Here is a 27,421-nt window from a genome sequence, read left to right as displayed (position 1 = left end):
TAGTGAACCAAGAGGCAAGTCATGTGTCAGGTGCAGCTTGTGTGTAGCCTTGGTTGTTATATAATTGAAACATTATAGTTTATTAGATAAAACACAAGAGAACGTTTTGTAGAGCACACATCCTTGTCTCGTATATATTTTAGGGTCTCTCGTATGTGGTAATTAGCAAATGGGGGGCAAATTAAATAACCCAATTGCCTTGGATCACACAATTTCATCAAGTGGTGAAGTCAGGACTGAGACCAGGTTTTCTGGTTTCACATTTTGCAATTCAGCCACCAGATGAGTATCTCTTTCCCTCTCATGATTTACATTAGAAGTTAATGGTTTGACTTAAATTCTTGGTGCATGAGAATAGAAAATTGGTGGCAGACAGAGGTCACATGAAGGCTCGATTTGTTGTCCACACCATGCATCTGCTTTGCATCCCACTACACCCAGCTTTCAGCACCCGTACCCTCGCATTGCCACAGATAGGACTTTGCAGCCACGGGGAAATGTTTGTGAGTACCCATGTACTAGAACATGAGTACACAAAAAAAAACATAGGCAAGAATGTTACAAACTTTACGGAGGTTGGAGTATTCTTTATTTGCTCAAACAGAAACAACCATGAAAGATACAACTACATCCATACAAACTAAGTCCCACATTTTGTGTAACCAATCCAAGTGGGTCGAGACTACAGTAGTGGCCCATCTAGATAAAAAAAAGTCTGCTTAGCTGCACCCAAGGTCAGGGCAATAGCTCTTCCATGACAGGATAGTAGGGGGAAGGTGAGGGCGTTGGGAAGGCCCAATAAGATGTAGCTTGGGAACCTGTGCAGCTCGGTTTCATAAATAGTATCTATATCAGACAGGACTGTGGAGCAAATTTGTTGGATCTTTGGGAACTCCCACTGTAAGTGTGTCATGGTGTCCTCGCGCTTGCACTGTGTCTCCTCCCACCCTAAATTTTGCAATCCTCACTGGATTATACTACCAGTAGTGGGCAATTTTGGGAAACATTTCTTTGCCCGCTGTACTACACGAGGACGTCCGTGCTCTGTGTATTATGTCCTGCCAATCTTTGGCCGAAAATTCCAACTCACACTCATTCTCCCACCTACGATGCACTGGTGTTTTCATTTGTTGTTGAGGTGCAGTAAGGAAGAAACATATGTCTGAGAGCAGTTTTTAATCTGATAGGAGGGTAATAAACCATTTTTCAAGTGCTGTTAATGGGCGACTGGCATGTGGGCATATGTGGGGCTGTGTGATCCAGTGTCTTAGAGCGATGTACTGCCATTGGGTGTCTGGTGGTAGGCCATAGTTGGCACACAACTTCACAAAGTCCATCACTCCCTCCTCATCAAAAAGGTCCCCTATCATTTTACAATTAGCTTCTTGACACTTAATATAACCATCCCCGGTTACCGCCGGGGAGAATCCCGGATGCCCTATAAAAGGAGTCAGTGGGGATGTTGGAGACAAAAGAAGTCTTTTCCCTTGCACCTTGTCCCACGCTTCCATGGTTGCCCTGGTTATTGGTGAAATGTACATTCCAATAGGTCAGATTTTCTTTGGAAGTCACAGTACCTTCCAAACATGATTCCCAGTGACTGAGCGATCCGTAAAGCACCAGTGCTTCACTGTCGTCATTCTATAGCATTCTATCATGTATCGGAGTTGGGCCACATAGTAATATCTTTCTAGGTAGGGAATACCCAGTCCTCCATTTTTCTGTTCAGGCAGGTCTGGTTTAGGGCCATGCATGCTTTCTTTCCACCCCGTATGAAGATGCTTAAAAGGTGCTGTAATTTAGATATCACCATTGTGGGGGGTTGTAGAGAGAGTGTTTGCATGACATATAAAATCTGGGGATGTAGTGTTGTAGGAATTGGCCTTTTTGGCTAATGTTCCCTAAACGTTTTGCTTTCCCACTAGATCATTTTTCTTACATAGAGTTTGCCAATTTAGATGCTGTGGGTACTTTGCCACTGCTGAGCAGTGTCAAAGAAAGTATGAGTGTTCTCTATGTAAAGTGTAATGGTAATTGGTTGGCCATAATTGGTATGTTTGCCTTACTAGTAAAGTCCCTAGTGATGTGTACTGAGTGTGCCAGGGCTAGTAATACAAAGGCGCACGGAGAAGGGAACGCAGGACTGCAAACGTAGCAAATTGCACACAGGCCCTCTGTGTGCAATTTGCTAAGTTAGCATGTTGTCCTGACAAGTGCAACCACTTGTCAGGCCTTACTTTTCCTTTTTCATACACATTGGGCACCCCTGTGTTAGGTCCTGGGTAACCCCTGGGCAGGGTGCATTGTAAGTAAAAGGCAGAACATATACTAAGGTGTGTGTTATGTCCTGACAATGAAAAATACTCCATTTCATTTTTCACTGGTGTAACGCCATCCTGTCCATAGGACAGAATGGGGGAGGCTGGGTGTTGTGTTTGTTAGCCTAGTTTCTTATAAATTTAAAATGGAGAGGAGAAGTTTAGTATGTATGAACTCACATTGTCATAACACATCTTTCTGTGAAAGTGGTTTTGTCACTGTGTGTTCAGAAACCACTCTTTTAGAAAGTTGCTGAGTTTTGTGCTTTAACCCCTTCCATGCTGATGATGAGCTCAGCTCGTCATCAGCGTTACCTACCGTGTGCTGATGACGAGCTGAGCTCGTCATGTAACGCGGTAATTCTAAAAATGCCGCATACTGCGGGGAAAAACGGCCGCACGCATGCGGTTAACCATTTCTGTGTGTCGTTGCTGAATGTGGATTGACTGTCTGCATCTGAGAGGTGGGAGGAGCTGGGAGAGATCTTGACCAAGGAAAGGTTTGAGATGGCTCCAGGCTGGCATGCATCTAGAGAGAGTAGGGGGAGGAGAAGCCCGGGAGGTGAAAAGGCCTGGGCTGGTGCTATAAACCAATTGACCAATCTAATGCTGAGTGATTAAGGATCTAGACCCCCAGTATCAAAGGGAAAAAGGTGACACTGGGAGGGAGACACCCAGAACTGATTTAGGCAGGGGTCAGGGACCTATGAGCAAGAAGAACTTCAAAGACATGAAGGGGTATAATTAAGAGAACTGAAAACCCTAGAATTTGGTGTATTTTGAATGGTGAAATGGACAGGTTGAGTCTGCAAAGGCTTTTACCTCTTTCATGGTCAAGAAGAACCCCTGCCAAGGAAGACATTTCTGAAGAGATTGCTGGATAGGACTGACCCTTGCTTCGTGATCGGGGGCTGGCCTGCAGTTTGTAGCTTTTACTAAGGAAGAGACTGAAGGGTCATTGGAGTGGGTGGTGTCCCCCCCTTCTTGAACATGACTGTGCTTTGTGCTGTGTCCTGAACCCCAAGGGCCCGAGGTAAGCTGGCTCCCAGTTTGAATAACAGGAACATAAAAGTTTCCGGAGAAGTCCCAAGCAATGCGGTGTGCGCGTGCTTTCCAGCTTGAGACGGTATACAACCATTTCAACGCAACTTTTACGACAAACTACTTTTACAACGCAACTTTTACAACGCAGGATCCATTACAACGAAAGTCTTTACAACGCATTTTTTTACATCGCAGGTGCCTTTACAACGCATGCCATTACAACGTAAGTATTGGTAAGTATATAATTATATTAAAATTTTTATTTAATTATTTTTATAAAAATAAATAAATATTAATAAATTATTATATTTAAAAATAAAATATTATTTATTGAAAAAAATTATTTATGTAATTCTAATATTAATTAATATTTTTACCTCTACACTATCCAGCACTTACCCTACTATTACACCCCCCTGGAGTTAGAATAGTAATTTTTACCCCTACACTATCCAGCACTTACCCTACTATTACACCCCCATGGAGTTAGAATAGTAATTTTTACCCCTACACTATCCAGCTCTTACTCTACTATTTCACCCCCCTGGAGTTAGAATAGTAATTTTTACCCCTACTCTATCCAGCACTTACCCTACTATTTCACCCACCTGGAGTTAGAATAGTAATTTTTACCCCTACACTATCCAGCACTTACCCTACTATTACACCCCCCTGGAGTTAGAATAGTATTTTTTACCCCTACACTATCCAGCACTTACCCTACTATTTCACCCCCCCTGGAGTTAGAATAGTAATTTTTACCCCTACACTATCCAGCACTTACCCTACTATTACACCCCCCTGGAGTTAGAATAATAATTTTTACCCCTACACTATCCAGCACTTACCCTACTATTACACCCATTATTTTAAAACACATAAATTATTTAATAAAAAAAAAATATATTTATATAAATTTTTTTAAGTAAAATTCAAATTCAATTAAATTATATTAATTTAAATTAATTACATTTAAAAAAAGTATATACTTACCTATACTTACGTTGTAATGGCATGCGTTGTAAAGGCAACTGCGATGTAAAAACATGCGTTGTAAAGACATTCGTTGTAATGGATCCTGCGTTGTAAAAATTGCGTTGTAAAGGTAGGCGTTGTAAAAGTATGCGTCGTAACGTCATACATCCGCTTGAGACCCTCGGAAGTTGTGCCTTGTGATCGTGAGCATACAGGAGTAAACTGAGTCTTGGATGTGCAGGGTGCATGTCGTGGTGCAGCCAAGGCGTTGGTGAAGAGTGCCTGGTCGTTGTATACACCGAACGAAGATGTGAGTCTCGGATGCGCATGGTGCGTGTTGAGGTGCAGCCAAGGCACCTGGTCATCATGGACACCGGGAGAAGAGGTGAGGCTTGGACGATCAAGGCACGTGTCAAGGTGTAGCCAAGGCACTAGTGAAGAGCGCCTGGTCATCATGTGCACCGGGAGAAGAGGTGAGACTCCGACGCACAGGGTGCGTGTCGAGGTGCAAGCCGAGGTGTTGGTGAAGAGCACCTGGTTATCGTGTGCACCAGAGAAGAGGCGAGTTTCAGACGTGCAGAGTGCATGTCGAGGTGCAACCAGAGGCGCTGGTGAGGAGTACCTGGGCAGCGTGTGCATCAAAATCGAAGTAAGTTTCCACAGTGCTGAGTGCAGGTCTCAGTGTACACTGAGACTGCCGGAAGGATGGCCAGGTCATTGGGCCTCGGAGTGAAACAGTAGCAGCCCGGACCGGCAGCCCCAGAAGAGCTGAGCCGTCAGCCCGAGCTCGCTGTGCCCATTGAGGGGGTTCTGGATCAAGGCCCAAGTCTCTGAAGGAGGGGAGGAGAGTGGGATCGTGCCCCCCCAGGTAACGTGGATAACCACCTGGGGCCGGGTGCGGGCTCGGAGGGACACTCTCTTGGCCTCTCACTTCTGTCAGCTGCACAAGCCTGTTGTTTTGACTCGGATCGAGGCCCGTGCTGGCCCAAGGAGAGCGTGCTGGGGCCGGAGTGAGAAGCAGTACTTTTGTGTCATTATTGATCCATGTTAGGGGCAACTGTTAACGGAGCACCTAAACTGTCATATTACACTTTGTATTATTGCTGCTTACGAACTATCAAACTGTCGTATGACGCCTGACCTTATTTGTGCCTGATGAACTACATGCTTGGTGCGCTACGTACTGCGTTATTTGTCCCTTGCAGAATACATGATTGTAACGTGGCGCATTGCATTATTTCTTCATTGCACAGTACATGATTGTAGCATGACACATTGCTTTGTTTCTTCCTTGCACAGGGCATGATGGTAGTGATAGGCATTGCTTTATTCCTTCTATTGCAAAGTACATGACTGCGATGCTACGTATGGCATTGGTTCTCTATTGCACAGTACAGGAGTATATTGTTACGCATTGCAGAATTTGTTTTCTTTTGCAACGTGTGTTATTCTAGCAATACGACCTGCCCAACCTTTTGGAAACGGTTAGAAGCTTAACTGTTGGTTAGAAGCAGTGGTTGGGATTAGAAACTACCAATCCACCTGAAGGAATGCTACCCATTATTATATGTTGGATTTGTATTGTGTGGTCATATAGTATATCTGCTTATATAAAGCTTATACTCGTTTTATAAAAACTTGTGTGAAGTCTATTGTTGGAATCATCACTGGATTGCTGTGAGTGTGGTTGCACATACTGTACACTCGTGCCCTGTAAATAAGCCTGGCTGCTTGTGCCAAACGTCTAATGGGGGTGAGCAGGGCTATCTCAGACGCTTTCCTTACTTAGCCTAACGTTGAAACGCGGGGTCTGGATCTTGCACCTGGCAACAGCGGTGTGGGACAGGGAATCCCGCCTCCAGCATTTGGTGCCTGCTGTGAGGGATAAAAAAAAACACTTCCAACAAGTGTCATTTTGACAGCAGCTAGTCTACCCAGCCAGGATAATGTGTGTGCTTTCCAATTCAGTAGTTCAGATGTGGTCATAGTGAGTAAAGCAGCATAATTATCTTTCGCTGTGCGTTCAGGTTAGGGGAGGATCTGTATGCACAGATATGTCTGCCCCTCAGGAGTCCATTCAAAAGGGAACATGTTCGCCATCCGTGATCAATCAACTCTGGGAATTGTCTGGCCGAAAGATGTAATTTCATGTATGGGGGTTAGGGAAGTGAATAGTTGCGTCAAAATTTGTAGCACATTGTCTGCATACAGCAAAATGTTGTGTTCCCTATCACCCATGCAAAGTCCCGCAATGCCAGTGTGTTGGCAAATACACCATATACAGCGCAAATAATAAGGGGGACAGGGGGCATCCTTGTCTTGTCCCTTGGGAAATTCCAAAGGGGTAGGAATATTCCATTTACCCTGACCGTGGCCTCCGGGAGAGTATAGTTGCAATGGACCCAACACTGGAACCTTTCCCAAAGCCCAAATCTAGTGAATACCACTTGCACATGTGGCAGTGCACCCTATCAAAGGCTTTTTCTGCATCCATTGACAGGATCATAGTCAGTGTCTGCATACGCTGTGATTTGTCTAGGATATGGCAGGGTCTCTTGGTTCCACCACTACAGCTCCTCTCTGGGATGAACCCCAACCGATCCGGGTCTATGAGGCCTTGCATATACTGTGACAGACGTGCTGCCAGTATACTAGTGAATATTTTCAGGTCAATGTTTAGCAGCGAGTTAGGCTTATACTATCCACATCTCTTGGGGTCCTTGCCTGGCTTTGGGAGGACTATAATGGAGGCCATTTGCATAGTAGGAGTAAGACTACCTATCTCGCTAAACAAGTTGTAAAGATGAGCAAGAAGGAGGGTAAGATCCAATGTGAATGTTTTATAAAAATTCGGGAGTAAAGCCATCGTCACCAGGGGCCTTGCCTGAGGGTAGGCTTCGGATGGCCTGAGATATTTTGTGCTCTGTGATGTCGATGTCCATCCCAGATGCCTCCAGCGCTGGGAGCTGGGTCATGGAGGTTCTGTCCACATAATTTATAGCCAAGCCGCCACTTCATCCAGCATTTCTGCTGTGTAGAGGGTGGAGTAGAAATGCGCAAATTCACCCACTATGAGGCCGTCCATCAGCAATCCCTCCCCCTCCAAATTCTCAATCTCCACCACTGGGCACTGTTCCACCTGAGAACGCAGTTTGTGTGCTAATAATCTGCCAGTCTTGTTCCCTCCTTTGTAATATGTCTGTTTTGTGTGCACCAAGGCATATGTCTAGCACCTTTAATTGTTTCCGCACCAGAGTAGCTGATGTCTCGTTTTTTCTGCACCGATACGTTGATGGACTTCTTCTAATTCTTTAACTGTGCCCTCTAAAGCATCTCATTTAGCCTTACTTTCTTTGTTTACGGTAGCTGAAATAGCCAAAAACTGCCCCCGGATGATTGCTTTGAGAGTGTCCCATAGTAGTGTGATTGATGTTGAGCCATTGTTGTTTACTTCAAGGAAATCCTGGACAGATTTCCGAATCTGCTCTACTTTATGTTTGTGGGTGAGTAGGTGGGTGAGACAGGGCTCCCGGGTAGCTTCAATGAGAGTGTAATGGGGGAGTGGTCTGACAGTGCTGCAGCCCCTATTGCCACTGCTACTGTAGCTTGAGATATGTGTGGAGAAGTTAGGAAGCGATCTAGGCATGCATAGGTCTGGCGCACGACAGAGAAAAATGTATATTAGTCTCTTGCCGCTGGGTTACACTGGCGCCACACATCAACTAATCCGACTTCCGCTAGACAGCTCATCATAGCGTCCAAAGCACCCCTGATCTACCTGTTCCCAAGGCAGATCTATCCATCTGGGGGTCATGCACTATGTTATAATCCACATCTATTATTAAGTCCTCATCTGGGGAAGCCAGAACCTCCCCCGGGCCTGCCTAATAAAGGTCTCTTGTGAATCATTTGGGACATATAAGGAGGCCAAAGTGTAGGTGTGGCTCCCGGCTTCTACCGCAGGGACAACAGTCTGCCTGGGATTTCAGCTTGTACCGAAAGGACCCTCCCTGAGAAGTGTGTTGCAAATAGAATGGCCACTCCTGCCCGCTTCCCCAATGTTGCTGAGAAGTGTTGTCGGTCTAACCATCATGATCTGAGGCGGCCCAGTCTGCACGTAATAAGTGATTTCTTGTAAAAGGTATACATCACATTTCGACTCTTTGAGGAAAGTGAGTAGGGCTGGTCATTTCATGGGTGCGTTAAGGCTGCTGACATTGAGGCTCAATATCTTAAGAGGATGTTTGTGCATAACCATGTTGTGTGTACATTTTCTGCATGTAGGGCAATAGGCGCAACCAGGCCTCTAAAACCATGTAGGCAGCCAAACAGGCAGAACACTGGAAAGGGAGCAGGGCTGTTGGGCAAGAGAGAGAGGACCTGCTCACCGGGGTTCGCTGCACAGCACAAACCCTGGAGGTCATAATGGAGGGGGAAGAGAAGGCCTCCCACCCACTCTCATGAGGGCTTGGTGCACAAGTATCTGGATAAATTATGCGGCCCGCCCTCCCTCAAAGGTACCATATAACGTGGAAATGGAATGCATCTGGGAGGGTAGGGGCCCTGTGGACAGGCGCTCCGCCACTTTCTCTGATAAACTTGCTATGGGACCAGCATTGCACATTTGTATCTCATCCCTAGTGGGTGTATCTACTGTTTCCCCAATAGGTAACACAAAGAGAGAATGAAAAATCACAGAGAAAGTAATAGAAGCAAACAAACCAAACATCAAAGTGAGTTCCCTTAATAAGGAAAAAGTATCACCAACTAAGGTGGGTCCATGAAACTGGCATCTAGCCTTCTCCATGTTTCTGACACGATGTGGAGAAAAAGAGGGGGGTCTTTGCAGGTTGAGGTCAGCACATCTGCAAGACTCTAGCCTCTCGTCACTGGGCCCACAACACCCCGCTCTCGGTCTCGTCTTCGCGTTGCTGAAGTTGCCATAGGTGTGCTTCCCTTTCTTTAGTACTTTCAGTCTCTGACAGTTTCATCACAATTTCTTTCCCTGTTCGGTGCTGGCGTCTCGTTCTGCTCCCAGCTCACACCTTCTGTGACTCTTGTGTATTTTCTAGTTATGTTATGTTATATTATGTTAAATAGGTCTTCTACAGCGCACGGCTACTCCAAGGAGTGTCCCGGCGCTTTGTACTGAATGACCCAAGAAAAGACAAGCAAAACATAACAGTAAAAACAAGAAACAAAAGACAGTAATCCGAACAGGACAGGAAGTCTCTAGCAGGTAAAGAGCCAAGTCTTTAAGCCTTTCCTGAACGCAAGTAAATTAGAAGTAGAGCGCAGGATTAAAGGTAGGGAGTTCCACAGCTGCGGAGCTAACAGCCTAAATGAACGTCCCCCAATGCGGGCTTTTTTTATTCGGGGCACTACCGCAAGGAAAAGGGACTCCGATCTGAAAGAACGTGCCGGGTGGTAAAACGCCAGCCTCTTTTGCAAGTATTGAGCTCCTGCGGCATGCAAGGCTTTGTGGGCCAACGTCATAGCCTTGAATACTATCCGTTTCCGGATAGGGAGCCAGTGTAGAACTTGCAATAGGCTGGAGGCGCTGGCTCGCCTGTGGAGGCCAAAGATGGCTCGCGCGAAAGCATTCTGAGCCACCTGTAGGCGTTGTAAAAGGTACTCCGGGAGACCAAGATATAAGATGTTCGAATAATCCAGTCTGGATCCAATAAGGGCCTGAACTGTCGTTCTCCTATGTTCCTCAGAAAGTAACGGGAGGAACTTCCGGAGCATCCTAAGGATGCCGAAACATGTTCCTGTAAGAGCCAGCACCTGGGATTTGAGCGTCAGCCCATTATCGATTTTAATTCCCAGGTTCTTGGCTGACAGAGATGAATGAACTGGAGGGAACATGTCGGCGGGCCACCACCCATGCCAATCCGGATCAGATGGACATCCGAAAAAAAGTATCTCAGATTTGTCTGAGTTGCACTTGAGGCTGTTTAGCTGGAACCAATTAAAAACAGCCCCAAGGCACTCACGGATACTTTCACCATCAAATTCTTCTCCCTTTCGGCAGGTGAAGAGAAGCTGGGTGTCATCAGCGTAGGATACGATCTGGGCCCCGAAAGACTCCACTAGTGTCGCCAAAGGGGTCATAAAGATGTTAAATAGACTCGGGCTCAACACGGAGCCCTGAGGAACTCCGGCTCCCAAAGGCGACATCTCGGCGGATCCAGGGGAGGCCCAGACCGTTTGTCGGCGGTTGGCTAAGAAAGAACGAAACCAACTGAACACCGTCCCCCTCAGACCGATATCATGAAGTCTTACGAGGAGATCCTCGTGGGGGACGGTGTCGAAGGCCGCCGACAAATCCAGCATGACCAGCATAACCCTGCCACCAGCATCCAGTGTCTCCTTAACGGCCTCCGAGACCTCCAATAGCGCCGTCTCAGTGCTTAAATTGGGGCGGAAGCCGGATTGGGAGGCATGTAGTAGCCTGTGGGACTCCAAAAAATTGGAAAGCACACCATGTACATGTTTCTCAAGAATTTTGGTCAATGCCGGAAGAAGCGAGATGGGCCTGTAATTGGCAGGGACTTCTGGGGCAAGGGTCGGTTTTTTGAGGAGAGGGATGACCATAGCCTGCTTCTCTGTCTGCGGGATGGCCCCCTGACTAAGGGAAAGATTCAAAATTGGGTTGGCTAAAGGGTTGACCATAGCTGCCATTTTAGCTAGGAATTTGGCCGGGCATGGATCCCGAGGCGATCCAGATTTGAGATTCGTCATAAGAGTGAGTGACGAAGAGATCGAGAGTGGCGGGAAGACCGCCAAGACTGGGCCTGGAGAAATAGGGTAGGCTGGTCCCTCCGGAAGGTTCGTAGAACCAACCGTCGGCCTGATAGGAAAAGAATCCTGTATCAGCCTGATTTTGGTGGTAAAAAAATTGGCCAGGGTGGCGGCCCAAGTCTCAGAAGGAACTTCCTGAACTGAGTTGGAGCGCATAGTTGTAAATTCCCTGACAATCGAGAAAATCTCCTTACAGGAGTTTGCTGCTTCCTCGATTCTCCTAGCGAAATAGCATTTTTTTTCCTGAAATACTTGTCGATGGTAAGATTTGATCAAAGATCTATAGGTCAGCCTTGCCTCAGCATCGTATTGAGACCGCCACGCCCGTTCGGCAATTTTACACTGCCTACGGGAGTGCGCCAACACTTCAGTGAACCACGGTGCGGAGATCCGTTTTACAGTAGTTCGAGGTGGCATCACAGGGGCAAGCTCGTTCAACCTATCTACGAGCCACGTTTGCAAGGTTTCGAGATCATTATCCAGATCACCGGTATAGGAGACGGGATAGTCTTGAAGGGCCTGGGCCAACTTCTCCGGGGTCACCCGATGATATGCCCTAAAGGCACTTCCCTGATGTCTCATGGCAGCAGCTGCTGGTTTCTTAGTGCCTAGTATAAAAAAGTGAGCTAGCCGATGGTCGGACCATAATACCGGCAGCAATGCTGTCACCTCAACCGGGAGGGTAGAAAAAACCTGATCTAATGTGTGCCCTTTATCATGGGTAGGTCCAGAAAGATAAGGGAGCAGGCCCAGAGAAACCGTGATATCGATCATCTTGGTGGTATCCGGATCAGAACTGTCTTCCATATGGAAATTAAAATCTCCGGCTAGTACACAGTGCTCTACTCTTAAGGCTAAAGTAGACATTAAAGACTGAAGTTCCTCAAAAAAAGATCCTACGGGACCTGGAGGCCTATAGACTAGAAGGCCCTTAAGAGATTGTTGGGATGACAGGGATAAGGAGAAAGCAAGGGATTCGGCACCCGTAATGCCCTCCGTGTGGATGACAGAGCACGTATAGGCTTTTTGTACCACGAGAGCCCGCCCCCTCCTCTGCCCTTCCCTCTGTCTTGCCTGTAGATGTTATAATCAGGGGGGATAGCGGAAACAATGTCAGGGTGTGATGCCTCACTCAGCCATGTCTCATTCAACATCAGACAAACAGGTTTTTCAGTGGCCAGGAGATCGAAGATTTCCTGGGCATGTCTATGTACTGATCTGGTGTTAAGGAGTAGGCAGAGATGTTTAACGTTTCCCTCCTCCTTGCTGGATATGGGAGAGGGGACACTGGCAAGATGCCAGCTACAACCAGGACATTTACGCTTACCCTTAAAGCGGCCAGGGAATACCGCATGACAGGTGTCAGAAGGTTTGTAAAAAGAGCGAAGCTCCAGAGACGAATAGGATAGCATAATGGCGCAGAGGTAAAAATATGTAGGGAAGATAACAGTCTGCCACGCCCGACGTCTCCGGGACGCTGACGGGCGCAGACGGGCAGGACTCTGGCGCGACTCCGGCGCAGGTCCGGCACGTCCGCAATACGCGTCCGCTACGCGGAGGAGAGTGCGTGCTTTTTATAGCGCTGCTAGAGCGCGTGGACGGCGAGGCCTACACCCAATATGGCCGCCAAAGTCAGATCCCAGCCCTCGGCGTCAATGCTCGGCCGAGGGCGGTCTGAATATCAAGGAAGGGTGAGGGAGCAACGAAGCGCCTAGGAGCGCTGGGAAGTCTCAAGCTCTGAGCTCAGACGCTTATTATTCAAGCGCAAAGCGCAAAGCAAAAACGGCACAATATTAAAATGTCAAAACACACAAGTCAAAGCACACCACAGGTTTAAAAGTGCAAGAAAAGAGAGGAGACCTCCCGGCTTCTGCCTCAGGAGGGAAAAGGTCGTAGCAGTTGGTAATCCCTAAGCAAAGACTCGATTTCCTTTTTATAGCGCTGCTAGAGCGCGTGGACGGCGAGGCCTACACCCAATATGGCCGCCAAAGTCAGATCCCAGCCCTTGGCGTCAATGCTCGGCCGAGGGCGGTCTGAATATCAAGGAAGGGTGAGGGAGCAACGAAGCGCCTAGGAGCGCTGGGAAGTCTCAAGCTCTGAGCTCAGACGCTTATTATTCAAGCGCGATGCGCAAAGCAAAAACGGCACAATATTAAAATGTCAAAACACAAGTCAAAGCACACAGGTTTAAAAGTGCAAGAAAAGAGAGGAGACCTCCCGGCTTCCGCCTCAGGAGGGAAAAGGTCGTAGCAGTTGGTAATCCCTAAGCAAAGACTCGATTTCCTTTTTATAGCGCTGCTAGAGCGCGTGGACGGCGAGGCCTACACCCAATATGGCCGCCAAAGTCAGATCCCAGCCCTCGGCGTCAATGCTCGGCCGAGGGCGGTCTGAATATCAAGGAAGGGTGAGGGAGCAACGAAGCGCCGAGGAGCGCTGGGAAGTCTCAAGCTCTGAGCTCAGACGCTTATTATTCAAGCGCGAAGCGCAAAGCAAAAACAGCACAATAATAAAATGTCAAAACACACAAGTCAAAGCACACAGGTTTAAAAGTGCAAGAAAAGAGAGGAGACCTCCCGGCTTCCCCCTCAGGAGGGAAAAGGTCGTAGCAGTTGGTAATCCCTAAGCAAAGACTCGATTTCCTTTTTATAGCGCTGCTAGAGCGCGTGGACGGCGAGGCCTACACCCAATATGGCCGCCAAAGTCAGATCCCAGCCCTCGGCGTCAATGCTCGGCCGAGGGCGGTCTGAATATCAAGGAAGGGTGAGGGAGCAATGAAGCGCCTAGGAGCACTGGGAAGTCTGAAGCTCTGAGCTCAGACGCTTATTATTCAAGCGCGAAGCGCAAAGCAAAAACGGCACAATATTAAAATGTCAAAACACACAAGTCAAAGCACACAGGTTTAAAAGTGCAAGAAAAGAGAGGAGACCTCCCGGCTTCCGCCTCAGGAGGGAAAAGGTCGTAGCAGTTGGTAATCCCTAAGCAAAGACTCGATTTCCTTTTTATAGCGCTGCTAGAGCGCGTGGACGGCGAGGCCTACACCCAATATGGCCGCCAAAGTCAGATCCCAGCCCTCGGCGTCAATGCTCGGCCGAGGGCGGTCTGAATATCAAGGAAGGGTGAGGGAGCAACGAAGCGCTGAGGAGCGCTGGGAAGTCTCAAGCTCTGAGCTCAGACGCTTATTATTCAAGCGCGAAGCGCAAAGCAAAAACAGCACAATAATAAAATGTCAAAACACACAAGTCAAAGCACACAGGTTTAAAAGTGCAAGAAAAGAGAGGAGACCTCCCGGCTTCCCCCTCAGGAGGGAAAAGGTCGTAGCAGTTGGTAATCCCTAAGCAAAGACTCGATTTCCTTTTTATAGCGCTGCTAGAGCGCGTGGACGGCGAGGCCTACACCCAATATGGCCGCCAAAGTCAGATCCCAGCCCTCGGCGTCAATGCTCGGCCGAGGGCGGTCTGAATATCAAGGAAGGGTGAGGGAGCAATGAAGCGCCTAGGAGCACTGGGAAGTCTGAAGCTCTGAGCTCAGACGCTTATTATTCAAGCGCGAAGCGCAAAGCAAAAACGGCACAATATTAAAATGTCAAAACACACAAGTCAAAGCACACAGGTTTAAAAGTGCAAGAAAAGAGAGGAGACCTCCCGGCTTCCGCCTCAGGAGGGAAAAGGTCGTAGCAGTTGGTAATCCCTAAGCAAAGACTCGATTTCCTTTTTATAGCGCTGCTAGAGCGCGTGGACGGCGAGGCCTACACCCAATATGGCCGCCAAAGTCAGATCCCAGCCCTCGGCGTCAATGCTCGGCCAAGGGCGGTCTGAATATCAAGGAAGGGTGAGGGAGCAACGAAGCGCCTAGGAGCGCTGGGAAGTCTCAAGCTCTGAGCTCAGACGCTTATTATTCAAGCGCGAAGCGCAAAGCAAAAACTGCACAATATTAAAATGTCAAAGCACACAAGTCAAAGCACACAGGTTTAAAAGTGCAAGAAAAGAGAGGAGACCTCCCGGCTTCCGCCTCAGGAGGGAAAAGGTCGTAGCAGTTGGTAATCACCCTTTGGGGCCAGCTTGGGGCTCAAGACCGATCTCACCTCCTTTAATATGCATAGTGCATGTGTTTCTTGCTGCCAGATGAAGATCAGCTGGAATGGGAGGCCCCATCTATAACAAATTCCCTTTTACCTCAGGAGGGCAGTGGCAGGCCGCAGTGCTTCACTTTGTTGGAGGGTAGCTGGGATAAGATCCTGGAAGATGCCCACTTGCATTCCCTCAAATGCTATAACTGTGGTGTCTCGTGTCACCACCATGATCTTCTACTTTTGTGCATAGGAGTGGAGACATGTGAGAATGTCTTGTGGTCGGCCCAGCCCTGTTGCCGGGCACCCTGTCCTGGGGTACGATCCAAGAGGATGTCTTTGTCACTCAGTTCAGGAGTCACCTGTTTAAAAAGCTGCATCACTAACGTCTCAAAGTTCCCAGCATCCGCCTGCATGGAACATCCTTAATTCAGATATTGGAGCATCAGGACCTGTTTTCCAAATCTTCCAAGTGGTAGCATAGCAGCTCATTCCTCTTTCTCAGCTCCATGAGCTCTTGGGCATGCTCCTGCAGTTCTTCTTGTCTGCCATCCCCTGTTTGTTCAAGTGCATGCACCCTATCTCCTATTTCTGTCAGGTCGGATTTGAGGGCTCTAATGTTTGTGGTCACCTCTTGTCGTAGGGCTGCGAAGTCATCTTACAGGGTACCAAACAGTTGCTCCATGAACTGGCATGTGACTGGCTCCACTGTATTGTCCATGTCTGTATAAGGGGCTGTTTCACTTGCGGTTCTGGAGGGAGAGTCAGCGCCTGTTTCAGCTCTCTTGGTGCCTGGCTTTCCCAACATATCCTTAATAAAGCCATCTTTTTTTATCCGACCCGAGGCCATCTTGGGGGTTTGGGGGTTCTGGGGATGTGTCCATTGCCCAGTTTGTTGGCCCTCTGTTAGGAGTATGTTGGCCACTAGTTATATGGTCTGTGACCACTCACCAGCTCTGCCTTGTCCCTTGCTCTCCAGCATATCACTCTATCTGGCAGAGGGCCATGACGGTTTGACTAGATCCGGTTGGTATTGCCCCTGGTCACTTGTGCCGTCCGGGCCGCCTCACCTCTAGTTATGGCAAGGTAAGGCTCCACCCTCCTACTGTGCACGGCCTCCGCCACCCATTGTCCGTTGCCCCTACACGTAGGATCCTCGGAGCAGTCCGGCCCTTTTAACAAGACTGGTGTGCTCCACTTATGGACCCTGTAAACTTTTGTGCTCTCACTTCTGTTGCACTTCACTCTTGTGACTGCCTATGAGGCCAAGGGCCCCGTAGTGTCGGCCCAGCCTCCCAAGGGGTGGGCTGTGAGCCGCCATCTTGGGCCAGCAGATATGCGTCGCTGTGACTGCGGCCGGCGCTCAACCCCACCACTCCCTACTGTGCGGCAATCTGAAACCGCAGCCCTGCTCAGACCACCGCACGGTCCAGGGGTCCCCACATGGCTCCAGCCGCAGTCTTCCGCTCACTTTCCTGCCCCCCGGTCTGCAATGTGATGGCCCCCCCGTGGGGCCTTGACTCGGGCACCACGTAGCCGAGCATCGAGGACTGAACGTCGCACCGTCGGAGGCTTGCTGCCTTCAGCAGAATAAGGTCACCACCTCCCAGCCCCCGCTCCACTCCAGGAGTTGCGTGCACCTTCCGCGTACCTCCACGAGGCCTCCCAAAACTGCCTTGGATCATCTTCCAGGGCACCATCTAGCCTCCATGGCTCCAAGTCGCATGTGTGGCCCCACTGGAGTCGGACCCCCCGCTGACCCCTCTCACTGGTCTGTTCGTTTTTCACGGGTCTGGCGGGGTAATTACTGCCCCATGAAGGCCGGTTTCCCAGCTAATTAGGCCCTCACCCGGCGGAGCTCAGTGCCAAGCTGTTAATTCGCCACCATATTGGCCACGTCCCCAACAGCACCAATTTAAAAAGACATTTTGTTAAAAAACAACATTAATCCTAGAATATCCATTCAAACACATAAGTTAAACAAATACAGATGCAATTTTATTTATTTATTTATTTATTTATTTATTTATTTAATGCATTTTTATAAAGCGCGGACTTTACCCGAAGGTGTCAGAGCACTGTACAATAGAACCAGTTACATTACACGAGAGAACTGTTGCAGGAATAGAACAAACAAAAATAGCATGCCATAGAATCGGAGCGACGCAGGCAAAAGGCACATAATCTCAAGCACAGCATGAACAGACTGTACAAGCAAAACTAAGATTAAATATGTCAAATTATACAATGACTAAAGAACTTCATGGCGAACAATAGCAGGCCATAGAATCAAAACAACGCAGGCAAAAGGAACACAATATCAAACGCAGCAAGCACAGGATGTACAAACAAAAATAAAAATATTTGTGACAAATTTACAATGACTAAAGAACTTCCTAGTGGGGTCTGAGAAGGAGGGAATTAGTTCTGAAAGTGTCTTTGGAATAAAAGTGTTTTGAGGTCCGCTTTGAAGATCTGGATGGAGGTGATGGCACGGAGCGAAGGAGGGAGAGAGTTCCAGATTCTCACCGCATTACCTGAATCACATCAAAGATCACATTTCATATTGATTCAAAAAGTCAAAGCTTCCCTACGTTGAATGGCACTTTGCATATAACTTGCTAACAGAAAGCAGAAAAAGGTTCAAACAAAATGCAAAAGGCCATTGCAATTCGACATTGCCTAAAATTAGCTTGTCTTAAACCCGGTAATAAATAACGGGTCGTCAGTGCAGAATAGAATTTGCAAAAGCGCTAAATGTGCATTGTGCATTTTGCAGAAAGACATGAGCAATGACATACAGGCAAATTCTTTAGTGCCAATATCGGCCCAGCCCCAGACCTTTCATCATACAACACACCATTCCACCAATAACCGACACAACACAAGTTTGATGGAGAAAGTTGTTGCAGTTTTATTAGCATATACATTATGCTCATGTTGGGTTATCTTACGGGTCGATCCAGAGCAGGCCGCCTCTCGCGACCCGCCCACCTGATGAGCCATAACCCCCCGGGGTGTTAACCGCGGGGGCGTTGTCAGTTTGGAGGGAAGGTCTAACACCTCCCCTCGGCGGACCTCTATTCCGCCCCTTGCCCACGCCCCCCCCCTCGGGGGGCAGAGCGTTGTGGCAACCCCCGGTTGCTCAGGTCTACAACCGCCCGAAGGACTAACGGGGCGCCGTCACTCCTCCAGGGTCCAACCCAGCGTGGACCTCCCTGGGGATAATTCTGCTCTCGCACCCACCGGTGCTCCTGTAGAGGGTACCCCTCTGTACCTTTCTGCATTGGATCGCCCTGTAACTCCGCCATGGCTCTGGGTGTGGCCGCCACCGCCCCAGAGTCCCCCCACCTACTAGCTTCCTATTAGTACAACCTGCTGCTCCTAGTGCTTTCCGCTATATCAACCCAGGAACGTCCTATCAACTTCGGGTAAATGAACCCCGACTACATCAAAGCACACAGTGCATTTGGCGAGTAGCGACCCAAGCCTGATGAAACAAGTTTTCCTATGTTTCAGGCTACTCCCAAGTAGTCGGGCGACGCTATCCAACTCTCGTTGGCGCCAAGGACCTATTGCATTACAATTGCAATCACTGGCCTCCTCAGCTCAGGCAAGGACTAGCCTGCTCTCTTCCTCAGCACCGCCAAGCTGGCACGCAACCAAACTTCCTTCTCACTTCTGTCGCCCTCCGGACAGGGAACTGTGACAGTGATGTCCATGAACTCACAACTAACTGCCAACTGTGCATAGAGGTGTCCATCAAGTGTGCCATCTCCAAGACTGTTCCTATTCTGTACCGCTGGCTGACCAGCAACCAACACGCCCCTATCAGGTAACCACACCACTGCCACTGGCATGGTGTCCCCTGTCTAGCAAGTGGCCTTCCAGCCTCACTTATACCTACTGGGGAAATATTCACCATCAATGTCACGCCAGGCGGCTCACTCCCCTGACGCCGACCCTATTGTTGGCTAACCAACTCCTCTCATGTTTAGCCTCACTGGAAAGACACTTAACTTCCAAACCCATGGGAACCTAATTGTAAGACCATCACCTCTCAACCATGCCTGCCCACTGCGTTCTGGTGTCGGCTTAAAATACTGTGTAGAGGATCTCCTCATGTTTGACACTTGTACAAGACGTCCCCCTGTGCCTGGCCTTCAATGGACCCTATGAAGCTTGTAACAAGCCGCCTCGCTCTTACTTCCTAGCATATGCACACTGCCAAAGGAATCCTTACTTTAGTACCTGAAAACAACAAAGTAGATACTATCTAGGTGAAAGCTTACCCTAACACCTAGCCACGGGCCTTCCACTGCGTGACAACCCCTGTTGTTGATTTTTAGCTGTTAAAATTGCCTGGCCCCTAACAAACCCTTCAGCACGTTCAGGTAAAGTGCTGAATATTGCCTGGTATATAGCCGCTGTGCCAACTGCATCCCTGTAATTTACAAAAGGAGCACTTCACTACAACAGTCGAATTGCTTAGTTGCCCAAGATGAGGAAGCCACAGTTAAAGCTTTCTTGCATAGCCAACCACGAATTAGCCACCCCCTTCAGAGCTACACGCGTGAAACTGCTATGTGTGACGTTTCAAATTACCGTGCATGATGAGTGACATTGAAGGACTAAGAAAACACTTTCATGCTAGCACACAACATTGAAGATGAGGGAGACCAAATGTCAGCATTGCGCCCCTCAGACCCGCAAGCATTCTAAACAGACCAAGGATCAGGCTGCTTTGTCAGACATTCCATTCCATAGGTTGGAGTGTGCATGTGTGAGGCAGTAACCTATGCACGAAAACTTGGGCGTAAAAGTGCCTGGTCATGAATGAGACTGCGTAGCTCAAATGGAACAGAGTATCCCAAAATTACACAGTCAGTCAGAACTGCCTGGCCCCGTGAGACCGGAGATTTTAAGAGAAGTCCTCCATGTACCCACAATGCGGACCCGCCCAGTCGTCTACCGTTCTACCCATGAGGTTATTTGCCCAGTGGATGGGGCCTCGTATGTTCAAACTATTAATAAATTATAAGAGAACAAACGGCACAACAAACCATTAATGCCAAAGAGATGCATTATATGCCCAAATCAACCCGTTGTTGAGCTGAAAACACATTTCCCATTTGCTTTCGCATTAAATGCATGCGAACACCCCACATATTGTACCGTAAAACACATAGCCCAGACTCAAGTGAGAGAGGACATCCAATTCTGCACAGGGCTGCCTAATAAGTCCCTGCTCCCAGTTTACTATCCATGTATTACTTCCGTGAGTGAAACCAGCACGCGACCCACACCCCGTATAGTAATGACTACTGGGGAGAGCATGGGAATCCCAGACCCTAACACACTGTCCCCAGTGTGCTATGACCCTTATACCTGTTGATAATTCAGGTGGCAGCCAAGTGGGTGGGGCGGCTCTCGTGAGCGGGTCCTGCATAGAGACAGAAAAACATTGATTAAATTGTCCCCCCCCCGATCCACGCTTTGCATTCTCTGCACGGACACATGGCCCTCAATGCCCCACACGCTACACAGGCCAGTTGTGGTTACGAGCACTAATTGGTCAGCATTACCTGCACCCTTCCACAATAAGTTGTCCTCTCTTAATAATTGAATAACGTCCATTCATAAACAAAACACTCCTCTCCTTGGCTCTGCAGGTGTCTACACAAGTGTTCTGATACCAAGAGAGGCTGCCCATGCTTGCAGTATTATCCCTCTAACTGAGTGGATCCTCTGTTGTCGCATGCGCCCATTACCAACTTCTGGTAACAGACAGCTTGCTAACAGTCTGTATTGATCCGAAGTTTGCACGAGTTGCCCCAATGCTTGAATAACGTTGAATATTACGTCAGACTGACTGCCTAGAATGTACCTCACTTGTACTATATACGCTAATGTAATAGGCACCCAAGATCCATTCCCCTCTTCTAATGCCAAGTGCAGACTTCTTCTACTATCAGCTCTTGTAGAAACTTTCTTCTTCCCCAGAAGTTCGGGTCCAAGGTGTTAGCCCAATTCCTCCTGGTAGACCTGCAATGTTCTTGTTAAACTTTTACTTCCTTGCTAGCATGGTTCCCCTCGCACCAGCATAATATATCAAGAATGATGGAGGAAGACACTAATTCCGAAACACCAGGAATATGCTCATTTTGATCATTGATGTTAATAGACATCAGTTATTAACGAAGTAATTCGTAGGATATGCTATATACACCCTACCTAGACAGTTTTGTGTGGGCCTTACACGCCATGATGGACAATGACGTTAAGTAAATTGCAACAATACATGCCCCACCATCAATTTACTACTTTGTACACGTGCCAAACCACAACACAGGTCGCTTAGATGGCTGCCATGCCGTGCTCCACAACGTCCTCCTCTGACCGATACCTGTCTGGAAATAAATAAAAGACATCCAAGCCCGCTGGCCGTGCTCGAGAAACCCCATGGTGTTGAGTTACCTTTGGCGTGTACTCATATAAATGACACAACCCTTCCCCACATGCAAAGGATCCTAAGGCATGCCTGATGCCTATTCATTTAATAACACCAACTCAAACCCGGTGAAGCATACCATGTTCTCCTTAACAGCCATACTAGTCTCGATGAGCAAATGACCACTGGAATCATGTTAACATTAAAAGTAAAGTCCACATTTGTAAAGCGCACAATCACCCGTAAGGGTCTCCAGGCGCTGGGGGCCGTCGGGAAGATTAGCAAGCTATTGCCCAGAGTCACATGGTGCTGGGCTAACCTGCCGCCGGAGCCGGGGATCGAACCGTGGTCCCCAGATTCCAGCGTCAGTCGCCCTGGCCGCAGCGCCACACCTCTACCACCATTGGGTACAGCCGCAATGTGTTGCCCAGTTTAAGGAGCTCTCCCTAGTAGCAATAACGCTATGTAATGAAATAACACTGCAATTAGACGCTCCCGCCGTCTTACATGTGTAGTGTCAGACGCATGTAGAAAAGAGTACTATTGCCCTCTCATGTCACTATTAAAGCATGCTTTTTAATCTTGTACATTGTCAGTCCCCAAGTGGTTACTCTATGTATCGTACAGCCATATATCATGCGGATGAGGAGGGGGAGGTCTAATGTCCCAATATGTTGATACCTGCAGCTAAAAGTTAAAATTGCCAACGTACCATCCGCTATATTAAGAGCTCCCTGGGTATGTGTTTACCATGGTATGGGTAAAAACACACCAAGAAAGACTGGGGACGCAAAGGGAGATTCAAGTTGCTGAGTGTAGTAGGCCGCACTGGCCACTGTAGAAATAGCTTGCATACGTAAATATGTTTAGTATAGTATCAACTTCACAGGAGCATATATGTTTACGCCAACTCCCCACTTTTTTGGCAATGACCAATATAAAAATTACGTATGAGAGAACTGTCAGAAATAAATAAACAAAATTAGCAGGTCCTAGAGATGAAGCAACACAGGGAGCAGGCACACAAATTCAAGCGCAGCAAGCACAACTGTACAAGCAAAGTAAGGATAACATGCCAAATTTCCAGTGGCAAACAATCAAGCAGCAACTGTGTCCAATATAGCCGGCCCACTGAAACAGTGGGACAAACCAAATTACCCATGCGATTTCCGCCAAGATGTGGGATCCTACATATTCCTCTCGCTGAAATCCTGCAGTGATAAAATGCAAGTGATCAATCCCATCAGATCACACCCATGACACAGACTCCCCAGGTCTGCCGCTAATTAACCTGACCAGTCCGGCGGATAATTGCCAGATTGTCCTATTAGCCAGTCCGACCATGACGCTAGTCATACACATTATGAAATAAATGTGCAGTACATGTTTTCATTTTTGACGGGTTATTATGTCTTATGTCCTGTGAGTTTCACGTATTTCGCTGTGCAATCTCTGCAACAAGATTAAAGTGCACCAGGTAATGCACTATGTGCCAGACGCACATCACTTAATTTCCCTTTTTGCAAAAGGTGCGCCGCAAGCAACGTTTTGGGCACTCTATCTTTCCACCTAAAATAAAAAACCTTCCGTAGCGGGCATATCTGCCAAAACATAAATTGTGCAGTCATGCCGCATTCTACACCTGCACGCCTTTGGTCCGTTCATGCTTAAAATTAAAATATGATTTACCTCATCTGTTCTAGTGCCAATAGGAGCATGAATTTGTGAATCTGGCCCTTTCACTCTCTGTGACCCACTTGTGAGGCAGTTTTTAATTGCCGAGTCCGCAGGAGCGTAGGTGACAATAGTGCAGCAGGTGCAGTGAAAACCGGGGCCCAAGACCTTGGGGGACCCTGGGCAACCCAAGTATAGTTGTCTTTCCCTATTAAAACATGTGATGTTGACATTTCTTTTGGCTAAATTAGGGGCCGGAGGCCCCTTGATACGCCACTGAGTGCGCGCTGGATATTTCAGAAACAAGGCAGTGCTGAAAATGAAACCAGTTATTTCCAATGGGCCATTGCCCAAAGCATACCACGTGCACAGTCTTGTGCAAAATGCCAACCCGCACTATCTGCATTTATTTAACTTTATGACAATGCACCTCTTCTTGAAGTCACTTGCAACGCAGGGAAGAAATTGTCGTGTTCCACATCCAGTGACACTGACCCTAATGAGAATTACACCATGTCTTCATATCGGTCTTCTCAGTGAGGAAAGCGAATTTGATTTCTTTGTCCGGGTTGACTAAAGCCCTCGTCGCCATTCTGAATGGCCAAGGACAACAAGCCTATTTCTTTGAAAGTCGTGAACCCGCCTAGCAGAAACCCACGCCAGGAGATGACACATAATGCCACCGAAGACAGCATCACCCCTTGTTTTCTTACAATTGGTGATTTAGAAGCGAACACACGTCAGATGTGTAGCGCATTCGTGTGGCAATCTCCGTGGCTTTTCTTTATATGCTATCTTGCCTCTGTGCCACAATCATGTATGCTTCTTATGAAATAAAAGCATTTTATTTTTCGTTTAAAACGTTGACATTGGCTCGGGCGCATTCCTTCCGATTCCCCCATTGAGCACCTGGAACACACGCCGCACCCTGAAATGAATGGCCCTGTCTCGCTGCCCCCGCTGCAATTGGTGCAACGCCGAATCACTAAACGCATCTGTATGCCGGGAGCGACAAGTCCGGCCAACATGCCTAAAAAGGACGATTGGGACAGAGGCGGGCTTTCTGCCAGACGAGAGCGGCCTTAATGCTCGGGCTGGCGTCTCGGGAGCTTGCGGCGCTGCCACGGAGGAAAGTTGAAATAATTTGTGGCATATATCACCAGGGCGCGAGACTGCCACCGTTAAGGCCCAGTATCCACGCTCTACCGCGGGCCCTGCACGTATGGGGCCATGGAGCAATTGCGGCTAAACCCACACACTGCGGCCTGCAACAACAACCCTCCATCGGGCCGTCCGACCACGTGGCGGCCATCGCGTTGCCCTCTCAATGCCTGTGCCCCTGTGACCTAAAGCGCCCCCCGCATCCCCTGTGGCATTACAGAGCCAATTTAATTGCTAAGGCGACGCCCTCCCCCCGGTTGACCCGTAACAGTCTGTCGTGGCTTCGCCGACCGCACAACCAGGGTGTACGATCAACCTTCGGGTCAGCACAGCTTCGGCGTGCCGAGCGCCCGATATTCCAAAGTCCCCAGCCGCTTACTATATTCCCCCCTGCGCGATCCCAATGCTAACCGACCCTTCCACGGACGCCTCCACCTCGCCGTGGGCTATAGCCACGGAGCCCCGTACAACTCGGGTTTTGCCCAAGGACGGGGCCCGGGGGGAGGTGAAGAGTGTCACGCTTACCTCGATCCCGATGGTGCGACAGCCGGGGGGGTCCTTCGAACCCGGCGATGCTCCACAAAGCGGGGAGCGGTGGGGAGGGGAGATGACAAAAGGGGGGGGGGCAACGGGCAGTACCCGCTCAGGGTCCAGGCCGGGGAGGGCGAGGGTCAGCGCAAGCAGCAGCCAGGAACAAAGAGGGCGCTTGACCCTCGCCCCCTGGGCTATATAGTCACTCCCCCCTCCCCCAAGACACAGGAAGTGACATCACGGGGGGACCTCCAATCCCCCCAACCACTAGACCGCTCAGGGTCTGTGCCATCCTATGGCACTAAGGGTGGCCGCCCTCATAGGTGGCCACCGTTGGTGTCCCGGGGCAGCCAATCAAAAATAAGAACCAAGGGGCATATTACCAACAACTAGCGATAATTATCGCTATGTTGGCTTAGCGGCAATATTTTTATCGCCGTGCTGCGGCGATTTTTATCGCTTAGGAACCTTGCTATTATCAAGGTTTATCTCCTAAGCGATAAAAATCGGCCGAAATGCATGAATATCGCTGAAAAGTCAGCGATATTCATGCATTACCGAGCTAATGCTCTTAGCCATGTTATCCATAAGCGCGAATATCTCCAAAAGTTGGTAATAGGAGATAGCGATGTTAGCGACTGTTTCCAGTCGCTAACATCTTGGCACGCCCACTTTGCATGTCATTAGTGATAAATTTCACTGACATGCAAAGCGGGGCTCAAGATGGTCGCCATCTCCTACTAGCTGTCGCTAACTGGTGTTAGCGACAGCTAGGTAATAGGGAGATAATTTTATCTCCGCTTTCTTGGCTTTTAAAGCCAAAAAAGCGGAGATAAACACCCTTGATAATATTCCCCTTAGTGCTGGAAAGGCTGCCAAAAAGTGTGCGGTGTTAAGTCTCAATCTAGTCAGCAAAAATATATGGTTCTGATTCGAAAGCCGGATAAGATACAGTTTAGTGCCAAGAGAAGGGCATATCACGTTCTAGTTTGAAATTATGTGTTTCACTAACTTTCAGCATTACAATAGGACAAAAAAGTTGCCTTCAAGTTTTCTTTACAGCTGATAGAGAGAGTCTCAGCTTTATCAAAAAAAAGAATCAGGTAATTTCAGAGTGCGTCTAACTTTGTTGATATATGACAGCCTGAAGCAATGTACATTTATGCAGTCAGTTAAAACTAATCATTTACAAATAGTATCCTTCTTGGACAATATCTTTAACCATAGTAAAAGTGGCTGAAGCTTAGTCAAATTAATGATTTAGTCAAGCCCAACGTCTGCGTGGAAGATGTAGGTAGCGGTGCTCGTGGGAACGGCCACTAATCTTCTCATAAACCCATTCTCAACCCTCTGAATGGGTAAATGATCTTTCTTGCCCCAACGACCCACCCCGAAAGTGGCAATTGATCGGCATTTTGTGTGGGAAACCATCAGCAGCTCTTCAACTGGTCAACTGCCGAGTTTAGAAGCAAAGCTGAATACAGTCTCAGTACTATTTGCTAAGGCCTTAGCATTAGCCCTGCTCAATGGACCCCAGTTAAGAGACTATCATCAACTAGGATGCTCAGATACCGGAACGACGTCACAGCACTAATTTTCTTGTTATTAACAGTAAATGAAGTAGCATTCTTCTTGTGCCGGCCATGAATCATAAAAATAAGGCCATGAATCATAAAAATACAGAACGGGTCATTCAATCCCTGAAGGCCTATAGCGGTCTTGTCAAGAGGAACAGCATCGTTAGCATAGAGCAGTGCTGGGGCGGAGACTCTCCCTCTCGAGGTACGTCAATATTATAGCTAAGCAGGTGTTTTTCCAGGCCGTTTATCAATAAAGTGAAAAAGAAAGGTGTTAGGGCAAACCCCTGGCATACACCTTTGCCTGTGTGGTGTCCTCGCCTGGCTCATATCCGACCCCTAGTTACCACTAAGTGAAATTCTCTAAGAAAACTGACATTGTTAGTTAGTCTCCAACCCCAGCTCCTTCATGATGTTCCACAGTTTAGATGTGTTCACGGAGTCAAATACTGTTCGGAGATACATGAAGGATAGATACAGCATCCTTCCTTGGCCACTGTATATTTACTGCTCCTAACGTCAGTGCGATATCCAATTCAGACAATATATTAATTTCTTCAGCCACGTTCCTAGGTGATCTAATAAAATCCCGCCCATTACCTTTTTGGTGGAATTAATAAGTGATATCGGTTGGTAGCACTGGGCATCCCCTCGACGGTCATGTGTCAGGTTTAGGAGATCCGATGTACACAATGGCCTTCAATATATTAGTCAAAAGATTGGCGCACAAGGCCCTGATAACTTTCAAAAGGTTGAGAGGCACCCCATCTGTCGTTGTGTGGAAAAGTAAATTTTGTCATGTTCTGTGTCCCTACGTGTC

This window comes from Lissotriton helveticus, chromosome 3_1, assembly GCF_964261635.1.
Source record: "Lissotriton helveticus chromosome 3_1, aLisHel1.1, whole genome shotgun sequence".
NCBI lineage: Eukaryota > Metazoa > Chordata > Amphibia > Caudata > Salamandridae > Lissotriton > Lissotriton helveticus.
The sequence above is the reverse complement of the archived record's forward strand: the minus strand, read 5'-3'. Positions refer to the sequence as shown.